General features: G+C 45.8%; 1 protein-coding gene across 3 annotated transcripts in view; it reads left to right on the plus strand.

Annotated features, from left to right (window-relative positions):
• Positions 1–25,160, plus strand: part of LOC106582452 (FERM, ARHGEF and pleckstrin domain-containing protein 1) — a 160,735-nt gene that overhangs the window by 26,195 nt on the left and 109,380 nt on the right. The window lies entirely within an intron of this gene.

Here is a 25,160-nt window from a genome sequence, read left to right on the forward strand (position 1 = left end):
CTGAGAATCAAGGGCAGACAGACGGCCAAGCTATGGAGGCTACACCACATGCTAGTGACCTGTATTTTACAGGACTAGGGCCAACCATAACTGGGCTAACTGGTCCAAAAGGCCAATAATCACCACCATGCTCACTCTTTGCATGTTTCTCACAATACTTCATTGAAATGGAAAGCACTTAGTGCATTAAGCTGCTCTAGCAGGCCTTGTTGTCAAATGAACGAGGGCTTGTTTCAGCAGTGAAACATCTCATTGAAAATCCATGGGCATTAATATGGACTTGGTCCCCCTTTGCTGCTATAACAGCCTCCACTCTTCTGGGAAGGCTTTCAACAAGATGTTGGCACATTGCTGTGGGGACTTGCTTGCATTCAGCCACAAGAGCATTATTTCACTGAAAGAATAAACGTTTTTTTTCCCAAAATGATAGTTTCCAGATTTGACCATATTAATGACCCAAGGCTCGTATTTCTGTGTGTTATTATAATATAATTAAGTCTATGATTTGATAGAGCAGTCTGACTGAGCGGTGGAAGGCAGCAGCAAGCTCGTAAGCATTCATTCAAACAGCACTTTCCTGCGTTTGCCAGCAGCTCTTCGCAATGCTTCAAGCGTTGTTCTGTTTATGACTTTTATGACAAGTTTTATGACAAGTTTATGACAAGTTTATGACAAGCCTATCAACTCCTGAGATTAGGCTGGCAATACTAAAGTACCTATTAGAACATCCAATAGTCAAAGGTATATGAAATACAAATGGTATAGAGAGAAATAGTCCTATAATAACTACAACCTTAAACTTCTTACCTGGTAATATTGAAGACTCATGTTAAAAGGAACCACCAGCTTTCATATGTTCTCATGTTCTGAGCAAGGAACTTAAACGTTAGTTTTTTTACATGGCACTTTTACTTTCTTCTCCAACACTTTGTTTTTGCATTATTTAAACCAAATTGAACATGTTTCATTATTTATTTGAGACTAAATTGATTTTATTGATGTATTATATTAAGTTAAAATAAAAGTGTTCATTGTTCATTCAGTATTGTTGTAATTGTCATTATTACAAATATATATATAAAAAGTCGTCCGATTAATCGGTATCGTCTTTTTTTGGTCCTCCAATAATCAGTAGCGGTATCGGCATTGAAAAATCATTATCGGTCGACCTCTAATGGAAACCCATTTCATGAAGCTCCAGACTAACAGCTATTGTGCTGACGTTGCTTCCAGAGGCAGTTTGGTACGCGTTCAGCACTCGGCGGTCCCGTTCAGTGAGCTTGTGTGGCCTACCACTTCGCAGCTGAGCCGTTGTTGCTACTAGAAGTTTCCACTTCACAATAACAGCACTTACGGTTGACCGGGGCAGCTCTAGCAGGGCTGAAATTTGACAAACTGACTTGTTGGAAAGGTGTAACCCTATCACAGTGCCACGTTGAAAGTCACTGAGCTCTTCAGTAAGGCCATTCTAGTGCCAGTGTTTGTCTATGGCGATTGCATGGCTGTATGCTCGACTTTATACACCTGTCAGCATCTGGTGTGGCTGAAATAGCCGAATCCAGAAATTTGAAGGGGTGAACACATACGTTTGGCCATGTAGTGTCTACTCCCAAAACACAAAAACTGTCCAGTTGTGTGGATGATTCTACAATGATTTTACAATGTTTCTTTTAGGGTGCAAAAAACATTTACCTAATGTTACAAGAACGTTCCCAGAACACATTTCTTTTGTTCTTTAAAAGTTCCGAGAATGTTTAATTAAGTGATGGGAACAGTCTGGTAGGAACATTGTGGTGACATCACAAAAGATGTGTTCACAAAACACAAAAACTGCCCAGTTGTGTGGATGATTCTGCAATGTTTCTTTTAGGGTGCAAAAAACATTCACTGGATGCTACAAAAACGTACCCAGAACACAGGCTCTGGGAACACTGTGGGGATATGACAAGCATGGTTCCCAAAACACTAAAACTGTCCAGTTGTGCTGACGTTCAGATAATGTTTGTATCACGGTGCACAAAATATTCCTTTGCAAGAATGTTGGCAGAACAGCCATACTGAGTTCTTTAAAGGTTCCCCGGATATTTAATTAGGTTGTGGGAACAATGTGGGTACATTACAAGAGATAGGTTCCCAAAACACAAATATTCTCAGTTGTGATGACATTCATACAATGTTTAAGTTAGGTTGCGCATGACATTCCTATAATGTTGTAAGAATGTTCACACAACACCTGGTCTAAGTTCTTTAACACTAGAACCGATAAAGCAGTAATTTAGACTACTAATGAATTACCAATGTACCTTAAACATTTCTGCAGCATTGAAGGTCCCCAAGAACACAGTGGCCTCCATCATTATCACAGCGCTCGGGCATGCCACCAAAACTCCGCCCTTGCGCTTTCTTTTCAAGGAAGCTCGGTCCGGCGGAACAGAACTATGACGTGGGGGACCGGGAGTTGTTAGCTGTAGTCAAAGCTCTGAGCTTGAGGGGGCTAAGCACCCTTTCCTCATCTGGACTGACCACCGTAATCTCAAGTACATCCGGGCAGCTAGGCGACTGAATCCACGTCAGGCCAGGTGGGCCATGTTCTTTACCCGCTTTCGTTTCACAATCTCCTATCGGCCAGGCTCCTTAAACACGAAGGCCGACGCGCTGTCCTGCCTATATGACACAGAGGAGAGGGCCATCGATCCAACTCCCATCCTCCCAGCTTCATGCTTGGTAGCACCGGTGGTATGGGAGGTGGACGCGGAGATCGAGCGGGCGTTACGGTTGGAACCTGCACCTTCTCAGTGTCCAGCAGGTGCTCAGTACGTACCGCTTGGTGTCCGTGATCGATTGATTCGATGGGCCCATAATCTCCCCTCTTCGGATCACCCTGGGATCTAGAGGACAGTGCGGAGTCTTAGGGGACAGTACTGGTGGCCCACATTGGCTAAGGACGTGCGGTTTTATGTCTCCTCCTGCTCGGTGTGCACTCAGAGCAAGGCTCCTCGACACCTGCCTAGAGGGAAATTACAGCCCCGTTCCACAGCGGCCGTGGTCGCACTTTCTGTGGACTTTCTCACCGACCTTCCCACATCTCAGGGGAACACCACAATCCTGGTCATTGTGGATCGGTTCTCGAAGTCCTGCCATCTCATCCCATTGCCCGGTCTCCCTACGGCTCTGCAGACTGTGGAGGCCCTGCTTACCCATGTCTTCCGGCACTACGGGGTGCCCGAGGACATCGTTTCTGATCGGGGTCCCCAGTTCACGTCCAGAGTTTGGAGGGCGTTCATGGAACGGTTGGAGGTCTCGGTCAGCCTGACCTCGGGTTTCCACCCTGAGAGTAATGGGCAGATGGAGAGAGTGAACCAAGAAGTGGGTAGGTTTCTATGGACGTATTGCCGGGACCGGCCCAGGGAATGGGCGAGGTACGTCCCATGGGCAGAGGTAGCCCAAAACTCCCTCCGTCACTCATCGACTAACATGTCACCGTTCCAGTGCGTGTTGGGCTACCAGCCGGTCCTGGCTCCATGGCACCAGAGCCAGACCGAGGCTCCTGCAGTGGAGGAGTGGGTACAGCGCTCGAAGGACACTTGGAGAGCCGTCCAGGACGCATTAACAAAGGCGAGTGGACGGCAGAAGTAGAGCGCTGACCAGCACCACAGTGAGACCCCTGTGTTTGCACCAGGGGATCGAGTCTGGCTCTCGTCCCGAAACCTGCCCCTCCGCCTGCCGTGCCGGAAGCTGGGGCCGCAGTGTGTAGGGCCGTTTAAAGTCCTGAGGAGGATAAACGAGGTGTGTTACCGGTTACAGTTTCCTTCTTACTACCGTATTAACCCCTCGTTTCATGTGGCTCCCCTCAGGCCGGTGGTGGCTGGTCCCCTGCAGGAAGGTGAGGTGCCGGAGGTCCCTCCACCCCTTCTAGACATTGGGGGGTCCCTGGCGTATACTATACACGCCATTCTGGACTCCAGACGTCGGGTGGGGGGCCTGCAGTACCTCGTAGACTGGGAGGGGTACAGCCCGGAGGAGAGGTGCTGGGTACCGGTGAAGGACATTTTGGACCCCTCACTTCTGAGGGACTTCCACCGCCTTCATGGGGATCGCCCTGCGCCTCGTCCTCCGGGTCGCCCTCGAGGCCGGCGCGTCGGGGGGGGTACTGTCACGAATCCCACCGAAGGTGGCTCCCCTGCCTGCTCGAGCGGCGGTCGTCGTCGCCGGCCTACTAGCCACCGCTGATCCCTTTTTCCTTTTCTGTTTGTATGGTCTTATTGGTTGCACCTATTCCCTATTGTTTGTCTTGATTTGTGTTTATTTAAGCCTGCCTAGCTCGCCCAGGTTTGTGCGGGATTACTTTTGCTGTCGTTGTAATTTTTGGATGTGCTGGCTTACGCCTTGTATTCTCTCTCCGGACTGTGTGCCCGTTGTTCTGGGTTGGTCGTTTGTTCACGCGCCCATTTGTTTTGGCATTGACTGTTTTGTACCGGAAAGAATAAAGGACATTATACCTTACCTCTGCTCTCTGCGCCTGACTTCTACCACCACTCCTAGTATCCCGTGACACAGTGTTGTATTTGAGACAGGCTTGTGTGCGTTAAGAAACCAATAGGCAAAGGGTAGCGTATGTTTTTGTCTTGACTCTCTGTAATTATACTGGTATGGGAATAGTCATTATTTGTATTTTGTAAAGTGTTTTTTTGCTTCATACAACACAATACAACAACATTTTCAGTCACCTACTTTCTGACAGACAAGTGGCTAAAAAGGTCAATTTTAAGCCCTGCATGTTTTCAAAAGTCTCATGGAATGTAGGCCTACATTAACACCACACATTGGCTGCTACTGTAGACTGTATCATAGAACAGATATTTCAATAACTATTTCAATGTTCAAATGTTATGGGATGCATTTTTGGTGGTAGGCCACTCTTATAGGCCTATTGTGATTAAATAGCCACGGCAGCCTACTTGGCCACTGTAACTTAAAGCGGGTACAGCCTCAGTGTTCACAGTAAACCTGCGCCCGAAGTTGCAAATCATTTTCACAATGTTCAAATTTGCACTAAGCAGACCTGGAATCAGCTCAGTGCTGAAATTAAATAGAGAGAACATTGGTATCAACTCAAGGACAGAACTAGATGCATTTAAAATAAGAATGCACACTATACACTTAATTCTATACATCAATACTACTTTGCTCTACTGAGGCAGGCCCTGATAGCCTAATGTCACTGGACCAATGTTCTTTAAACAACCTGAGAGATTCTCACATCAGTGAGTCAGTGAGCTGAGCAGAGTATCATATCATACGGCGCACAACTGAAGTGCTTACTCTACTGAGGCTTTGCTTAAAATTGCTTTCTCTAAGCAGGCCCTGATATCCTAATGCCAAGGGCACATCTTATCTTGAACTTTAACCCAAACACCAGATGTGCTCGGAAGAGAGATGCTAAAAGCTATTTAGGTCAGAGGCGTTGTGATGTTTAATTTGTTTTTTTTAAAGCAACTTTTTAAGCTTTTTGCTGCTTGAGTGATTTAAGAAGGCAGGGAGTTCCCTACTATCATCTCTCTCTCTCTCTCTCTCTCTCTCTCTCTCTCTCTCTCTCTCTCTCTCTCTCTCTCTCTCTCGTTAGCTTTCGATTCACGACATGGCAGAGGGTGTAAAGCCATAACACATACGTTTTTCCATTAACAGATTATGGTCAATAATAATATCAAAGGCTGCACTGAAGTCTTAACAGTACAACACCCACAATCTTCTCATTGTCAATTTATTTCAGCCAGTCATTAGTCATTTCTCAGTGCAGTACATGCTGAGTGGCCTTGATAGGCATGCTGAACGTATGTTGTTAATATGTAAGTGCCGTCCGTACATGTTGAATGCCCTTCCCTATAAGTGTGCTGAAATTCTGTTGTTAATTTGTTTTCTGTGAAATAGCATTGTACCTGGTCAAAATATTTTTCCAAACGTTTACTAAGGGTCGGTAACCGGCTGATTGCGTGGTTGTTTGAGCCAGTAAAAGGTGCGTAGTACTATTCTTGGGTAGCGGATTGACTTTTGCTTCCCTCCAGGCCTGAGTGCACACACTGTCCATTAGGCTTAGATTAAAGAGATGGCAAATAGAAGTGGCAAATTAGTCCGCTATCATTCTCAGTAATTTCCCATCCAAGTTGTCAGACCCAGGTGCCTTGTCATTGTTTGATAGACAACAACAAAAAATGTCACCTCTTCCAAACTCACTTTACGGAATTCAAAACTAGTCAAATTAGGCTACAGGTTTTTTTTAAATCCTTAAAATAAACACTGGCTGTTGACAAGCATATTCAGTTCTTATAAGCTATATATTATTAATATTTAATTCAGTGATTGAAATGATGTCCCCATCCTTAGTAGCCTATTCCAGCAGGCCATTGGGAAACAAAAGCACTTCTTACCTCAATCTCCTCGCGATTCATGTTGAATAAATGAGTCTGTTAATTTGAACTAAGCAAGCTGCTAAATCGTTCAGTTTACATCTTGCCTAAATCTTGTTTAGGCTACTGTAGACTATCTGAAATTAGACGCAGGCCTATCTGGGGCTATAGGCTACCTGCCTTTATCCAAGCAAACCATGGCAAAGTTGAATTACAATTATAAACCCAGATTTTAGTCAGTAGCCTATGCCTATTGGAATAACAAGTCAATCTTGCAAATGGCCATTTATAACGGTTTGTAGTCTTAACATCTGGCACATCGGCACAATTGCCGGAAAATAGCCTAACAATAGTTTTTAATGTTCGTCCAAGTGTTTCTTGCTCAGAGATTTCGAGATTCTCTGTCCAACTTTCATCACTCAAACTCTTCTGTTAGATTAATCCATAGATATGCGCAAAGGGGATTTATTTACAATTACAAACCGGGTTCGAGCCCTGAATGCTGAATGGCATAGTATATCAGACCATATACCACGGGAATGACGAAAATGTACTTTTTACTGTTTTAATGACATTGATAACCAGTTTATAATAGCAATAAGGCACCCTGGGGGTTTGTGGTATATGGCCAATATACCACGGCTAAGTCAAGTCCCATGGTACTTATTTTACCTTTATTTAACTAGGCAAGTCAGTTAAGAACAAACTCTTATTTACAATGACGGCCTAGCCCAACCAACCCCGGACGACACTGGGCCAATTGTGCACCACCCTATGGGATTCCCAATCACAGCCATATGTGATGCAGCCTGGATTCAAGGCAGGTACTATATTGACACCTCTTGCACTGAGATGCAGTGTCTTAGACCGCTGCTCCACTCGGGAGCCCAGTATTTACATTTACATTTTAGTCATTTAGCAGACGCTCTTATCCAGAGCAACTTACAGTAGTGAATGCATACGTTTCATAATTTTTTTTTTCTTCCCATACTGGTCCCCCGTGGGAATCAAACCCAAAACCCTGGCGTTGCAAACACCATGCTCTACCAACTGAGCCACACGGGACCAGTATATTAGCCATATACCATACCCTCTTGTGCCTTATTGCTTAATCATAGCAGTCAAGCGAGTTAAATTGACATCCATTGATGGAAAATGAGCTGGTGAGATTAATAAGGGCAAATTATCTTTTATCTTGCGACATATTCGAATTCCTTAATTATGTCATGTCATAACTGGCAATAATTATTATTTTGAGGAAACCCGAATTTTGCTTCTAACGTTATTAAAAGTTACTATGATATTCATATTTCTTCTTTATTGGCTCGATATTATTGTATAAATATGGCAACTCCTCTCTTGCTGTGAAAAAAGAAAATGGGCTAGTTTTCCTGCCTTTTTGGCAGGTTTTGAGTGGTCGTTTGGGTTTATTCCTTTTTGCTCGACCTGGCAACCCTCTCAACCCTCTCTCCAGCCACCCTAGTCAAAGACTGTTCTCTCTGCTACTGCACGGCATGCGGTACCGGAGCACCAAGTCTAGGTCCAACGGGCTTCTTAACAACTTCTACCCCCAAGCCATAAGACTCAAAACAGCTAATCAAATCGCTATTTAGTTGGCATGCTAGCTTGCTAAATGTACTATAGCTAATACGGCCTGGTACCAGTGTTGGTGTAGTCCTAGATAAGCATGTTGTTTGTGGAACAGTATCTTCAAAATCAGAGAGGAATAGACGAAGCATGAATATGGCTGCAGTCCAAATTCAAAGTAGAAAGCCTTCGGTCCTAAACCCTCAGCCCTTAATTACGTTTTACATCGTCAAATTCAAGTGTACCTTAAATGTCCCTTACCCAAGCGAGGGAGAGGGATGATTGGAGAGGCAACGTCCTTGCTGGAAATCTTGAAATTGAGCTTAAAAACAACTAAACTAATGCTATTAATGTACCTAGCAAGGTAACATATCTAGCTAGCACTCCTGTCAGGTTACCCATAGCTGGCTAGCTAGTTTTGTAGATTGGTCATTTATTCCAATGCATTTCAGCTAGCTATGTTTTATAGGATCTGCACTATGAGACTAAGCCAATTTGCCAACGCTAAAATCAATGTCATCTGTATATAATTTTGTATGACATGCCGAAAATGCAGCCGTGTTGAATACATTTGACACCTCGCGACCACCGGAGTATGATACGTGACTACTGTACAGTTTGCATTGAATTGTGGGTCATATTAACCCCACAAGTGATCAAAGTTCTTCACTCGCTCTCTCGAGCTAAATCGAGGGGAACATTAGTGAACTGGACCTCCACTTAAGATGGCGATCAAACTGCATCCGGTTGTGACAGGGATTCCCCCAAGGGAAAGTGGCTAGCGTGAGGGTTGAGGGGGTAAAAATAACGTGTTTTGAATGCAGGCTATGTTAGCTAGCTAGCTACATGACGGCTGCGTTTCAAACTCAAAGTAGACAGCCATTGGCCCTAAACCCTCAGCCGTATGCCCTTGGCATACGGAAGTTTGCAACGTAAGCCCCTCAGTCCTCGTTTTTAATGGAGTTTGCGAGTTTACAATTATTTTCACTATTATAGCCCCTTGTGGGCTAACCCAATATGACGTCTGGTTACACAAAGGAAGGGGGTTGGGTTTGAATGAAAGAGCGGGAAGACTGAGGGACAAAGGGATTGGGTCTATTGGACCTTGAGAAGCTATGCTACCGTAAATACAGAATGTTATGCATTCTAATAACCGCCCATTCGGAAAAGGAAAATACAAGATATATATATTTAGTCTGAGCTGCGCTTCGATAGATGGATCGATGATGGAAGACTGTCCTTTGAAGAATCTTTCTGGTCGTAGTGTTGTAGAGCGGATACGTTAAAGTACCCTGTCGTTCTTCTGAGATTGTCTGTCCTTTCCTAGGCCACGTACGTTTACAGCTGCAGCTGATAACTCAACGTCTAGGATGTATCACTTCTTTAGTGAATAATCGTTCAAAGTTTATATCAAGTTGCCATAATCAGCTCGCGCTGTATTCTGGCTGGTCTAGTCGAAATTCACCATTCCAGTGTGGTGATCGTCATCCCCACGTTGAAATTCACCCTTTTAAACGTTAGGACAGCAGTCCTAACATTTCTGGAACTAAATGTTCATTTCGTTAGCTTGTAGTTGAAATTAGCCCTTTTAAACTTAAGGACACCAGTCCTCACGTTATTGGGAACTGAGTTTGACTTCCGTCAACAGGCTTTTGTATTGGGGGGAGAAGGTCATGTTTCATAGTTCTCAATCAATGTCTCTTCACTTGGGCGTGTCCACTGAGTGAGCATAGTTTGCTTATGAAAGCAATTCTCTCATTTAGAAGCTAAAATTACATTTCATCTTTTCACAAATAGTTTAATATCTAAACATTTAAATTGCACAACAATTCCATGTGAATCTAATAACTAGAATGTATAGACTTTCCAAGATACAATTTATGTCATCCTATCATCAGATATAATGTCCCAGACAACAACTGATATGACATCATATTCTTTAAGTACCAACGGACACATTCAACTGGTTGAGAAAGGGACATATTGTTCCATTCCCCAACCTTTTGATGTTACCATACTCTCTCTATGTTAACAAAGGGCTTTCCAAGAGTCCATTCTGTAGAGTGGAGAGAATAGGGGGAAATGTATTTATGGGGTGGTCATAAACCTTACTCAACAGGGCAATGTCATGACACTATCATACAGTAGGTGTATATTAATTATTATTTAGTTAATATAAGTAGACATGCAATCATAATTGACTGAGGTGCATATAAAGCACCCACAAGCTACCGGTGGCTGAAAACACAATCATCACAGGATGATGAATTTCCAGGCAAGTGCGGTCCATTTAAAAATCATTCCTTCCTCCCTCATCCCTTGCCCTGCAAGTGTATACTCGTCAGACGTCATGATACATCATTAGAAGTGTACACTTAATTTGAGGGTTGAGGGGATAGGGTGTGTCTTTTAAGTGTTTGGAATGCAGCCAAAATAAGAAAACATGTAACATCTAATTTGGGTCGCCTGGAAACACTGACAAACACTTTGGTTCCTACCCTGTCATAATTCATGCGTGGCTTATTCATTCATTGTCATGTCAAACAATGTATTCAAGGTGCTGCCAACTATATTCCAACGATAGAATGATTAATCTTATTCTATTTCCATGATTCCAACAGTTCACCAACTAACTAAGCCTACATTTTTTACCCATTTGATGCAGCTCTGTGGGGCACAGTGTGGAAATGATAACAAAAGTGCAGGAAATGCAGAAATTGATGAAAATGCTGAAAATATTTTTGGGGAAGATGGATTGAACAGTATAAAACATTCAGAATGGAGAAAGCCCCATTGAAATCACTAATTTGTTCCCGCACCCTAGGGTCATGAACTACTCATAAATCATGCATTTGTAAAATATTGTGATATGATATTTTGGCCATATCTTCCAGCCCTAGTCTATAGCAACTTCCCATAAGAATGGGCTTAAGGTGAGGCAGGTGAACCTGTAGCCATATTACTTCAACAGCATTTTGACATGAGACCCGCTCTAAGCTTTACAGGAATATTACTCTGAAAATATACCACCACCATAAACACCACCCCCATTGGTATTTCTGTATTTTCAATAGATGTTATAAGCATGTATTGCTACCACTGTATCGTCAAAGGTATTATCTAAGTGAGTTTCAGAGACAGTCAGTATATGAATGTTATCAGTTACTAGCAAGTTATCGATTTCATGAACCTTGTTTCTTAGGCACCTTGTTTCTTAGGCATGTTAATGTGGACTGTTTTTAGCACTTTTCTGGGATTCATTATTGTTTTACTGAGTGGCTTTTCAGAGGTAGACATGACAGGGATATTTATGTTTGAGCTGATAGTGCAGGGTGAACTGCTCACAGTGGTCTTCCTACTCGAGCAAACAACCTCAGTGCTAACAGTATATCTCAGGTTCATAAAGGAAAGGGAAAGGGGGATACCTAGTTAGTTGTACAACTGAAATGTGTCTTCCGCATTTAACCCAACCCCTCTGAATCAGAGAGGTGCGGGGGGGCTGCCTTAATCGACGTCCACGTCTTCGGCACCCGGGGAACAGTGGGTTAACTGCCTTGCTCAGAGCAGAACGACAGATTTTTGCCAAGTCACTTTTCAGTTACTGGCCCAACGCTCTAATCGGTGCATGATTACTGCTGACAATAGCTGTAGGATTGACAGAAGCATTCAGAGGAGTTAGAGGGACATAAATTAGCTTACTTACATTATGACTGCCAACACTCCTGGGACAATGTACATTTGCAGCAGCACTACAACAACTAGGGATTAGGGATTACCTGAGCAGGGTTTGGGTCACTGGTGGTTAGACTGGGTAGTCCTCTGATTTCATCTTTCATGGTGACTGACTGCCTGGTTGTGGTTAGACTTGTTAGAGACCTTGTTAGAGAATCAGAGAGGGGCCTTTTTGATTGGTTGACATGGACAACAACGCCACTGGGAGATTAGGGCGACGAGGTCAGGGAAACCCCAACAGCCAGAGGCCAGAGGAACTAGGCCAGAGGAACACCAACGCAGGGAGAGGGGGGGAATGGGGGGAATAGACCAGAGGAACACCAACGCAGGGAGAGGGGGGAATGGGGGAATAGACCAGAGGAACACCAACGCAGGGAGAGGGGGGGACTAGGCCAGAGGAACACCACCGTGGGGGACTAGGCCAGAAGAACACCACCGTGGGGGACTAGGTCAGAAGAACACCACCGTGGGGGACTAGGCCAGAAGAACACCACCGTGGGGAGAGGGGGGAAACGTGGGGGACTAGACCAGAAGAACACCACCGCAGGGACACGTGGGGGACTAGGCCAGAGGAACACCACCGTGGGGGACTAGGCCAGAAGAACACCACCGTGGGGGACTAGGCCAGAAGAACACCACCGTGGGGGACTAGGTCAGAAGAACACCACCGTGGGGGACTAGGCCAGAAGAACACCACCGTGGGGGACTAGGCCAGAAGAACACCACCGTGGGGGACTAGGCCAGAAGAACACCACCGTGGGGGACTAGGCCAGAGGAACACCACCGTGGGGGACTAGGCCAGAAGAACACCACCGTGGGGGACTAGGTCAGAAGAACACCACCGTGGGGGACTAGGCCAGAAGAACACCACCGCTGGGAGAGGGCAGAGGAACAAGTGGGGGACTAGACCAGAGGAACACCCCCACAGGGAGAGTGGGGGACTAGGCCAGAGGAACACCACCACAGGGAGGGGGGACTAGGCCAGAAGAACACCACCGCTGGGAGAGGGAGGGAATGGGGGGACTAGACCAGAGGAACACCGCCACAGGCGGGGGGACTAGGCCAGAGGAACACCACCGCTGGGAGAGGGAGGGAATGGGGGAATAGACCAGAGGAACACCGCCACAGGGGGGGGACTAGGCCAGAGGAACACCACTGTGGGGGACTAGGCCAGAGGAACACCACTGTGGGGGACTAGGCCAGAGGAACACCACCGTGGGGGACTAGGCCAGAAGAACACCACCGTGGGGGACTAGGCCAGAAGAACACCACCGTGGGGGACTAGGCCAGAGGAACACCACCGTGGGGGACTAGGCCAGATGAACACCACTGTGGGGGACTAGGCCAGAGGAACACCACTGTGGGGGACTAGGCCAGAGGAACACCACTGCAGGGAGAGTGGGGGCTAGGCCAGAAGAACACCACCATGGGGGACTAGGCCAGGGGAACTAGTCCCCCACGAACTAGCCCCCGCTGTTCCCACCTTCCTCCGCTTTCAAGCTAGTATTACCTCTGTTACCTCTGCTAGTATTACATGCTGCAGAATTCTGTCTTCCATTTTCCTGCGCTGCCATTTCCCCTGGAGAGGAGGGTCTAGATGCGATGTGGGACTTTAATGGGAGTGCAGTGTGTGTGTGTGTGTGTGTGTGTGTGTGTGTGTGTGTGTGTGTGTGTGTGTGTGTGTGTGTGTGTGTGTGTGTGTGTGTGTGTGTGTGTGTGCGTGTGTGTGTGTGTGTGCTAGCATGTTGATACGAGGCACACCAATTAGGCGTAACATATTGTGGAGACACAGCATGCTCCTTGTGTATTTTGTATTCAAATATAAACAAGGGGATTGGAGGTAGCCTGGCTGATGCTCGACCCATGTGACTACACAGTAAGCTGTGGTTTCCGTGACAACTCAAACTGAATTCTTCCTCTGCTCTATGTTTGCTACAAACGTTGAAGTCGTTTGTGTGGTGACGTCAAAATGAGGGGTGTTGTACAAAACAAAGTCACCAGCGATTGGCTAATTTCTAACCAATCAGAGTATCGAAGCTAATGATGAATGTTCAAAATGCCGCTTTACCCACGTCTGTTCTGGCTCTGACCCAACCCATCGGTTTCTGGGACAAATCAGAACGGTTTGAATGTGTTTCTGTTCTAGAAATCGTCGTGGAGTTACACAAATCCAGACTCATTGCGGAGAAGAAACGAACGTCCATGGGCGTGGCCTAACGTTAGGCTGGAGCCAGGCAAGATGGGAGGGGCAATGTAGGGGGACATTATCAAAGGAAGGTCTGCTGTATCATAACATAACAGTCTCATGCATAAAGGATCGGGGGCTTTTCCAATTTCTCTCTGTTGTGTGTGTGAGCTTGAAATGTAACTTTTTATTACAGTCACTGTAAGCAATTTCCTTGAATATTAGGTTTATTGTCTTTATGCAACTACGTTGTCTTTATGCAACTTCTGTCACTAACTGATTGTCTACGTGCTCCAGCAGTCTGATCCTGTTCTTTCTTTAGTTGAACTCTGAACTTTCCAGTTGCCTCTCATGGGGATGTGGGAGAGACCGTTTTCCATCGTACACCAGTCTTCCTCCCTGTAACCTCTAACTCTAACCCTTCCGTGTTCTAATGGAACTGGTTCTTGCGGGATGAGAGGCACAGGAAGGCAGCAGCCATGCAGCCTCATGGCTCAGAACACCGAATATGGTGGTCGTTGGTGGGAGGGAGGGATAAGCAGTGCTTGAACTGAGCACATCTATTGCTATCATACAGCGGAGTCAATCACCACCTTCCGGAGACACCTGAAACCCCACCTCTTTAAGGAATACCTGGGATAGGATTAAGTAATCCTTCTAACCCTCCCCCCCTACCCTCCCCCCAAAAAATATATAGATGTACTATTGTAAAGTGGTTGTTCCACTGGATATCATAAGGTGAATGCACCTATTTGTAAGTCGCTCTGGATAAGAGCGTCTGCTAAATGACGTAAATGTAAATGTAATACTTATTGATATGGGTAAATATTTTCGCTGCTTTTTACTTGGCAGCAAGGTGTTTTCTGCTGCTCATTGTCCAGTTAAAGAGCTTCTCTCATTGAGAGATCATCAGTAAGCTGAACTGAACTGAAGGAGATCATATTCTACCACCTCTGTGTGATATTGATGTAGCAGCATGGGAATCCTTCGAAGGATGGCTCGTTCCATTTCCTCTGTCAGCCTTCTCTGATTGGAATCCTTTTGAGGGATGTCTGTGTGATGGGTGCGATCAAGTAATTGACGGATGTTGGGATGGCAAATATTTCCATCATGTCAATTTTGTCATACTGTGTGGATTGATGAAGTAGTTGCAGCACTAGATTTATTCACTGCCTGGATGCCGTAAGCGTTTTGGAGCTGCGACCAACAGTGTCCTCCATCTCTCCTATCCCTATACAGTAGATCTGGCCAACGGAGTGCAAACCAACATGTATGGTTCTATACATTCAATTACACTGGCGCTCTGTAACAGCATACTATTAATGGAACACAGTAGTGTTTATATTAGATACTGATAGATTTACCTTCCCTTCAGTGTGGCAGTGCTGAATTTAGATGTATCGAGATTCTAATGATTTCTCTATGTGCTCAGGTGCATTGGGACAAGTGATGGCTTCATGATGCTGTTCCAATGGAAAATGATCTGGTTCTTGCTTACTGCAGACCCTTCTGCTGTTGGTTTCGGGCTCTGCTTCTGAGAGATTCAAATCAAATCAAATGTATTGGTTGCGTAAACAGATTTGCAGATGTTATTGCAGGTGCTGCGAAATGCTTGTGTTTCTGGCTCCAACAGTACAGTACTAGCTAGCAATACATTTAAAAAAAATAATACACCTAATCCAGAATGAATAAATCAATTAAGAATCACCAGAACGAGCAACGTCAGAGCCCGGAATATAAATACAGTCCCTTGCAAAAGTATTCATCCCCCTTGCCGTTTTTCCTATTTTGTTGCATTACAACTTGTAATTTAAATGGATTTGTATTTTGATTTCATGTAATGGACATACACAAAATAGTCCAAATTGGTGAAGTGAAATGAAAAAAAGAATCTACAAATTATTGACTTTGGTGGGGTGAATAGTTATGCACGCTCAAGTTTTAGTTTTGTCTTATTTCTTCACAAGAAAAAAATATTTCGCATCTTCAAAGTGGCAGGGATGTTGTGTAAATCAAATGATACAAACCCACAAAAAATCTATTTTAATTCCAGGTTGTAAGGCAACAAAATAGGAAAAATGCCAATGGGGGTAAATACTTTTGCAAGCCACTGTATACATATATATATATATATATATATATACACACATTTAATGTATATCAATACAATGGTGTGTTTTGTATGTAAACATTATTAAAGTGACCAGTTTTCAATGACTAGAATACAGTATATATACGTATAAAGTGGGTAAAACAGTATGTACACATTATTAAAGTGACCAGTTTTCAATGACTAGAATACAGAATATATACGTATAAAGTGGGCAAAACAGTATGTACACATTATTAAAGTGACCAGTGTTCAATGACACATAGGGTGCCAGTCTGTACGGTGCAAGGTAGAGTACCAGGTGGTAGCCGGCTAGAATAGTTACTAAGGCCAGTGGGGACTGTTTAACAGTCCTGGGGATAGAAGCAGTTTCTCAGTCTCTCGGTCCCAGCTTTGATACATCTGTACTGTCTCCACCTTCTGGATATTAGAGGCAGATGTGGGGTGGGTGCGATTCTCTAACTCAAGTTTGGCTCTATCCTGCTGCATACATGCATTATCCCTTTCAACACTGCCACTTTACGATGCCATTCAGATTATTTCATTACTTTTGCAGCAGGAGTGACCCAGATAGCACATAACGCTCTGAGAACCATATGTTCGGCATAACATTTTAACAGATTTCCTCATGGTTCAATTTAAAGTAAAATTCTCAGAACGTTCAGAGAATGTTAAGAAATATTTTTCTGTGGGAATTTCAGTACTTCTGTATAACGTTTTATACATATTTCCTCATGGTTCTATTTAAAGTTATTTTTAGTGTTCTCAGCACATTAAGAAAACTTTCCATAAAAATCACAAGAATATAGTAGTAACGTTCAAAGAACATTCTAAGAATGTTATTTAAAAACATATATATTCCGTTCTCAGCGTCAACAAAATACGTTGGCTGTGCCCATTAATTGGCCACACCTGATCTTAATGAGTGATTGTTTCCTTTGAAACGGGTCTGTTTGAAACATAAAGATAGAAGTCTCATCATGGATATAACACGTTTTAGCATGGGCATTGCTATTGGAACTTGCCATCATTCACCATTTTAAAGTTGTCAAGTAGCCAACTGGGTGGGGATTCCTATGGGTTGTTGTAACACTTATTGTAGTGGGTGTGGAGTCAGGCGCAGGAAACAGGAGTGTTTGCTATCGGGCTTTAATGAAATGCACCGTCAAAAGAATATACACCCAAGAAACAACAACAGGGTGTAATCCAAAAACACAAGGATCCAAAAACACGTACCACTACACGAAACACAGTGAACAACAGAAATAAGCCCGCACACAGAACAGGTGGGGAAACGGGCTTAAATACCTAACTAAACACTAATGAGACACAGGTGAAACCAATAAAGACAAAACCAACAGAAAGGAAAAAGGGATCGGTGGCAGCAAGTAGGCCGGTGACGACGACCGCCGAGCACCACCCAAACAGGGAGAGGAGTCACCCTCGGCAGGAGTCGTGACAGTTGTAGCCTCAATGGCACTGCCCATGCTGTCACAGACACTATAATGGCACAGATATAAAGATGAGTCCTCTATCTATCTCTATGTTTTGAATAGACTAAAATTAACAGCTTTGCATGAGTAAAAAAAAAACATGGGATGCTACTCCATCCTGGTGGTGCAGTGGACGAATTCCGTGGTCTAATTCTATAGACAGAGAACAGAAGATCATAGGTTCAAATCTTGTTGATGCCGTGCCACAATAAAAATGGAATGTTTTTGCATTATTAATGCCTTAGCAAATGCATTTCCATGTGTCCTATCTGTGTTTGGAGTTCTAAGCTGGCAGTGTTATTAAGAATGTTATTTAATTACCTTCAAATAACCTATAATTTCCAATCTCAGATCGTTAATAAAACATCTCAGGAAAGAATAGTACAATTTTCTCAGAAGTCCATGCAACATAAAAATTAACATTCCTAGAACAGGCAAAAGTTTCACTTATGTTCTCAGAACGTTTAAAAAATGTTCAGTTTTACCATTCAGGAAACATATGGCTTCGTTCTCAGAACTAATGGGAAACCAAAAATGTGTTTTCTCACAACTTCCAAAGAAGCAAGTGAGCTGGTTGGGGTCAGTCGATGCAGTACTAGTAGCCTACAGAGCTGACTGTATGAGCAGTGGTTGGCGATGGGAGTTTTTCTCTGCAGCTCATGGCTAGCTTAATGGTTTCCCATTCTTAGACTTGGCCCTGGCTCTCTCCCTGGTAGACTGGAGCCACTGTGGGAGACATTAGCCTGGGGCTTTGCATTGCTCCTCTTGTATGAATTTCTCATTGAAATTCCAAAAGCTAATTACTATGTCACAGCAGACGAGCCGCATGCAATCACATCCTTCATGTACCCACCCCGCTGCTAGTCCATGCTAGTCCACAGCCTCACCTCTCCTGTCTTTATAGGGAGTGAGTTCAACATGCTTTCATCACGCAGTGTATCCTCAAGATGCCCTTGTCTATAATGACTAAGAATAATTCAAGATTTGAGCACAGCATGGACATCAGCCATTAGGTAAGGGTGGGAATTAGGTAAGGGTGGGAAAGGATAACCTGTTAAGAACGGAATCATGGACTGCAGACATAAAAACGGAATTCAACAATATTCAAAAATGTATTGAACTTAGTTGGGAATCAACTAAATGTATTGAACATGAATTAATTTGCCCAAGTTTATCATAAGACATGAACAGAATGCATCAGTGATTTGTATTTCCTGTAACTTTTTTGAAGAGGCAACGACAACTCGCCAGTCTGTGTGTCTGCGGTATTCCCGTCTACCACTTTGTGTAACCGTTAACAATGAAAAGTCTTCTGGTAGATGGAAAGGCTTTTTCCCAAAAACCTTCTCAATTAAAATGTTAACTACAAAGTAGCCATGCTTACCTGGCAGAATGACATCATGATTATTTGCATCAATCCAGTGGGTATTTGTTTTGCAAACTCTACCATCACATGTGCAGGACAAAAGCACCGCTAAACGACAGCCTCTTGCTAGGTGCGGACTGGAAATGAAAGGGTAACTTGTAATCAAAAATCAACATTTCTCAAAAATGTTCCCAGACTTCAAAAGTGGTCGGTCTCCTGATGTGGTTTAAACATTGTTGTGGACAAAGAACCTCCAATTTAGTTGTCATTCTATTAAAAAAAGTGTGATTTTGAAAGCGAAAAGTTGAGAAAATGGGAAAACAGGAACCTGGAAAAACGAAACAGAAAACAAGTTGTGGAAAAACTAAACGAATCGGGCAAAAAATAAAACTGATTTTAGTTTACCACCACCTGTCACGATCGTGAGGAAAGACAGACCAAGGCGCAGCGTGAGTTGAGTTCCACATAATTTTAATTCACATTGAAACAACAAAACATCCAATGAACGTGAAGTACAGCGCGCACATAGGCACTAACTGAAACAATATCCCACAAAGCAGGTGGGAGAAAGGGCTTCCTAAATATGATCCCCAATTAGAGGCAATGATTACCAGCTGCCTCTAATTGGGAACCATACAACTCACCAACATAGAAATAGAATGACTAGAACACCAAGGGCTCTCTATGGTCAGGGCGTGACACCACCACTCTCCTAATGGAATGCTCTGCTCCGCTTTGCTGTGCTTACTGTCTATATGGAAATTAAATGCACATCATCCCTGTGAAGTGCAACGTTCTGAGAACGGAAGTGAACATTTTGCCTGTTCTGGGAAAATACATTTTTAGGTTGGAGGTTCTGAGAAAATTTTACTATGGTTCCCTGAAAGTTCTCCTGGGAGGTTTTATTAACGTTCTAAGAATGGAAATTAAAGGTTATTTGAAGTTAATGAAATAACGTTCTGAGAACATGTTTCAATAAGATTTTTAAAAACACTGCTAGCCTAGGATAACTGTTTTGAACTCCAAGCACAGATTCGAACACATGATTTTCTCATTGTCTGTCCATGGAGTTAGTCCACTACACCATCAGGACGGAGCAAGCTAACGATTTTTTTTTTTACTCATACAAAACTGTCCATTTTAGTCTTTTTAAACAGACCCCATTTCAAAAGAAACAAGCACTCTTTAAAATAGAGACAGTTTTGTTGATGCTGATAACAGAATGTATATCTTTGAACGTTAATAAAGATTTTTTGTGTTTTTTATGGAAAGTTTTCTTAATGTACTGAGAACATTACTTTAACTAGAACCACGAGGAAACCTGTAGAAAACATTATACTGAAGTACTGAAATTCCCACAGAAGAACGTTGTTTAATTTTCATTTTATTTTACCTTAATTTAACTAGACAAGTCAGTTAAGAACAAACGCTTATTTACAACGACGGCCTACCAAGAGGCAAAAGGCCTCCTGCTGGGACGGGGGCTGTGGTTAAAAATAAATAAATAGGACAAAACACACATCACGACATAGAGACACCACAACACTTCATAAAGAGCAACCTAAGATAACAACACTGCATGGCAGCAGCACATGATAACACAGAATGGTAGCAACACAGCATGACAACAACATGGTAGCAACACAACATGGTAGCAGCACAAAAATGGTACGAACATTATTGGGTACACACAAAGGGAAAAAAGGTAGAGACAACAATACATCACACAAAGCAGCCACAAGTGTCAGTAAGAGTATCCATGATTGAGTCTTTGAATGGTTTTTGCAGCTCGCTCCAGTCACTAGCTGCAGTGAACTGAAAAGAGGAGCAACCCAGGGATATGTGTGCTTTGGGGACCTTTATCAAAATTTGACAGGCAGAACAGGTGTTGTATGTGGAGGATGATGTCTGCAGTAGGTATCTTAGATAGAGGGGAGTGAGGCCTAAGAGTGAGGCCTTGCATCGGGTATACTGAGATGACCAGTGTACAGAGTAGTACAGAGTGCAGTGATGTGTCCTATAAGGAGCGTTGGTAGCAAATCTGCTGGCCGAATGGTAAAGAACATCTAGCCGCTCAAGAGCACCCGTTCCTGCCGATCTATAAATTACATATCCGTAATCCAGCATGGGTAGGATAGTCATCTGAATCAGGGTTTGTTTGGCAGCTGGGGTGAAGGCTGAGCGATTACTATAGAGGAAACCAAGTCAAGATGTAACCTTAGCCTGCAGCTTAGATCTGTGCTGAGAGAAGGGCAGTGTACCATCTATACATTGTCACAGTATCCACAGAAAATGGTGCCCCTCCTCGGCCGGGCGGAGCTCGGCGGTCGTCGTCGCCGGTCTACTAGCTGCCACCGATCTATGTTCTGTGTTCGTTGTGTTTTGTCTGTTTAAGTCCGCACCTGTTTCCGTTTCTGTAATTAGTGGGGGGGGTATTTAGTTTGTTCCTTGTGGTTTGTGTTTTGTGCGGGATTGTTTATTCGTCAGCGGGCAGGTCTGTGAACGTTTGTGTTTTTTGCACATTTTTTCCCAGCGGCTTCTCGCTAGAGGAATGTTATATTTGCCGGGCTGCGCCCCGTGCGTATCTTTGTTTTCTCAGGGTTAACTGTGTTCCCGGGTGGTCTCTGGGCACACCCTATGCCCTTGTGTTACGCCGAGTGGTTTTTTCCCGGTGAAATAAATATACCGTTCTACGGCACAACTGGACTACGTCTCCTGCGTTTGACTCTGCCTTTTCCTCCTGCCTTACGGAACCGTGACAGAATCCCGCACCAAAATAAATATGGAGTCAGCAGGAGCGGAAGCACCGTCAGTGGCCGAACAGGTGTCACAGCACTCCAACCTCCTCCACCACCTGGGCTCGGCGATGGACCAAGTGCTGGCCAGATTGGAGAACTGGGAGAGAGGGGCTTCAATCACCAGACCAGCTCCGGTTCCTCAGCCGGCGCCTCTACAAACCCCACCTGAAGCGGGCGCGAGCGGCATCCGGATTACGCCACCCAGGGAGTTTGACGGGACAGCTACGGGATGCAAGGAGTTTTTACTACAGATTGAACTCTACTTGGCGACCGTTCACCCCTCTCAGAGCGGGCCCTGATGGATTCTTATCACTGCAGTCTCCGAGAGGATGTCCGCCGGGAGCTGGCCTGCAGGGACCACGCCATCACACTGGACCAGCTGGTGGATTTATCCATCAGACTGGACAACCTGCTGGCTGCCCGGGGACGTTCCAGTCGGGGCCTGTTCGTTCCACCTCCCAGCCCTCCTGCTCCACAGCCCATGGAGATAGGAGGAGCTGCATCAAGGAGGACCGGGGGGAGGGGCCTCTCCTGCACCCACTGCGGGCGCAGAGGACACACTGCGGACCGGTGCTGGAGAGATCCCCCCGGGAGTTCGGATGGCAGGCAGAGCACTTCATCGACCCCCCAGGTGAGTCAGCACCAGCCACACCCAGAGCCCCCTGTCGACCATCTGTACATTTCAGTTTGTTTTCCTGATTTTTCCCCTCACTTCCAGTATAAGGCACTAGTCGATTCAGGTGCAGCTGGGAGTTTTATGGACCGTGGGGTCGCTAAAAGGTTAGGGATTCCCCTGGTTCAGCTGGACCACCCCTTCCCTGTGCACGCCTTAGACAGTTGACCACTAGGGTCCGGCCAAGTGGGGGAGGCTACTGTGCCACTGGTTATGGCGACGTGGGGGGGTCATGTGGAACGTATCATCGTCTTCCTCATTGACTCCCTGGCATTTCCAGTGGTACTGGGTATCCCCTGGCTAGCCACTCACAACCCTCAGATTTCGTGGGGACAGAGGGCTCTTAAGGGGTGGTCGAGGGAGTGCTCAGGTAGATGTATAGGAGTTTCCATCGGTGCAACCACGGTGGAGAGTCCAGACCAAGTCTCTACTGTGCACATTCCCTCTGAATACGCCGATTTGGCTATCGCCTTCAGTAAGACGAAGGCGACCCAATTACCACCCCATCGACAGGGGGATTGTGCGATAAACCTCCAGGCTGACGCGGTCTTTCCTAAAAGCCACGTGTATCCTCTGTCTCAGGAGGAGACAGTGGCTATGGAAACATATGTCGCTGAGTCCTTGAGACAGGGATACATTCGGCCATCTAAATCCCCTGTCTCCTCGAGCTTCTTTTTTGTGAAGAAGAAGGAGGGAGGTCTGCGCCCGTGCATTGACTATAGAGGTCTAAATTCGATCACAGTGGGGTTCAGTTACACGCTACCTCTCATTGCTACGGCGGTGGAGTCATTTCACGGGGCGTGCTTCTTCACCAAACTAGATCTCAGGAGCGCGTATAACCTGGTGCGTATCCGAGGGGGAGACGAGTGGAAAACAGCATTTAGTACCACATCTGGCCATTATGAGTACCTCGTCATGCCGTATGGGTTGAAAAATGCTCCTGCTGTCTTCCAATCCTTTGTGGACGAGGTTCTCAGAGACATGCTCGGACAGAGTGTGGTGGTGTACATCGATGACATTCTGATCTACTCCGCCACACGGAGTATGTGGCGCATGTGGCTCTGGTGCGCAAAGTGCTTGGGCGGCTGCTGGAGCATAACCTATACGTCAAGGCTGAGAAATGTGAGTTCTCCAAACGAGCCGTCTCTTTCCTAGGATATCGCATTTCCACCACAGGGGTGGTGATGGAATGTGATTGCGTTACGGCCGTGCGTAATTGGCCGACCCCTACCACGGTGAAGGAGGTGCAGCGGTTCTTGGGGTTCGCCAATTATTACCGGAGGTTTATCCGGGGTTTTGGTCAGGTGGCAGCTCCCATTACCTCACTGATGAAGGGGGTCCGGTGTGACTGCGTTGGTCGGCAGAGGCAGACAGAGCCTTCCGTCGTCTGAAGGTTCTGTTTACCGACGCTCCGGTGCTGGCGCATCCGGATCCCTCTTTGCCATTCATAGTAGAGGTGGACGCGTCCGAGGCTGGGGTCGGAGCAGTGCTGTCGCAGCGCTCGGGCGCTCCTCCGAAGCTCCGCCCCTGTGCAATCTTTTCGAAGAAGCTGAGTCCGGCGGAGCGCAACTATGACGTGGGGGACAGGGAGTTGTTGGCCGTGGTCAAAGCTTTGACAGTGTGGAGACATTGGCTTGAGGGGGCACGTCACCCTTTTCTCATCTGGACCGACCACCGTAACCTGGAGTACATCCGAGCAGCGAGGAGACTTAATCCTCGTCAGGCCAGGTGGGCCATGTTCTTTACGAGGTTCCAATTCACCCTTTCCTACATTCCGGGGTCTCGGAACCGTAAGGCCGACGCACTGTCGCGTCTCTACAACTCCGAGGAGCGGACCATCGATCCGACTCCCATACTCCAGGCGTCCTGTCTAGTGGCACCGGTGGTATGGGAGGTGGATGCGGACATCGAGCGGGCGGTTCAGGCGGAACCCACTCCCCCTCAATGTCCCGCGGGTCTGAAGTTCGTTCCGCTTGGTGTTCGCGATCGCCTGATCCGATGGGCTCACACTCTACCCTCCTCGGGTCATCCTGGAGTGGAACGGACAGTGCGAGGCCTGAAAGGAAAGTACTGGTGGCGCACCTTGGCTGAGGATGTAAGACACTATGTCTCTTCCTGTTCGGTGTGCGCCCAGTGCAAGGCTCCTAGCCACCTGCCTCGGGGGAAATTACAACCCCTCCCCGTTCTACAACGACCTTGGTCTCACCTCTTGGTGGATTTCCTTACGGATCTCCCGCCATCTCAGGGGAACACTACCATCCTGGTTGTTGTGGATCGGTTCTCGAAGTCCTGCCTTCTGCTCCCATTACCCGGTCTTCCTACGGCCCTAAAGACCGCGGAGCCCTATTCACCCATGTCTTCCGGCACTACGGGGTGCCCGAGGACATCGTATCTGATCGGGGTCCCCAGTTTACATCCAGGGTGTGGTGGTCATTTATGGAGAGGCTGGGGGTCTCGGTCAGCCTGACCTCGGGTTTTCACCCGAGAGTAATGGGCAGGTTGAGCGCATTAACCAGGATGTGGGCAGGTTCCTGCGGTCGTATTGCCAGGACCGGCCAGGGGAGTGGGCGAGGTTCGTGCCATGGGCCGAGATGGCCCAGAACTCTCAGCGCCACTCCTCTACTAACCTGTCACCTTTCCAGGTAGTGTTAGGTTATCAGCCGGTCCTGGTGCCCTGGCAGCAGAGCCAGACGGAGGCTCCTGCGGTGGAGGAATGGGTACAGCGCTCTCAAGAGACCTGGAATGCTGTCCAGGAATGCCTGAGGCGAGCGATAGGTCGACAGAAAGAGAGCGCTGACCGCCACCGCAGTGA

Source organism: Salmo salar, chromosome ssa21 (assembly GCF_905237065.1).
Source record: "Salmo salar chromosome ssa21, Ssal_v3.1, whole genome shotgun sequence".
Taxonomy (NCBI): Eukaryota; Metazoa; Chordata; class Actinopteri; order Salmoniformes; family Salmonidae; genus Salmo; species Salmo salar.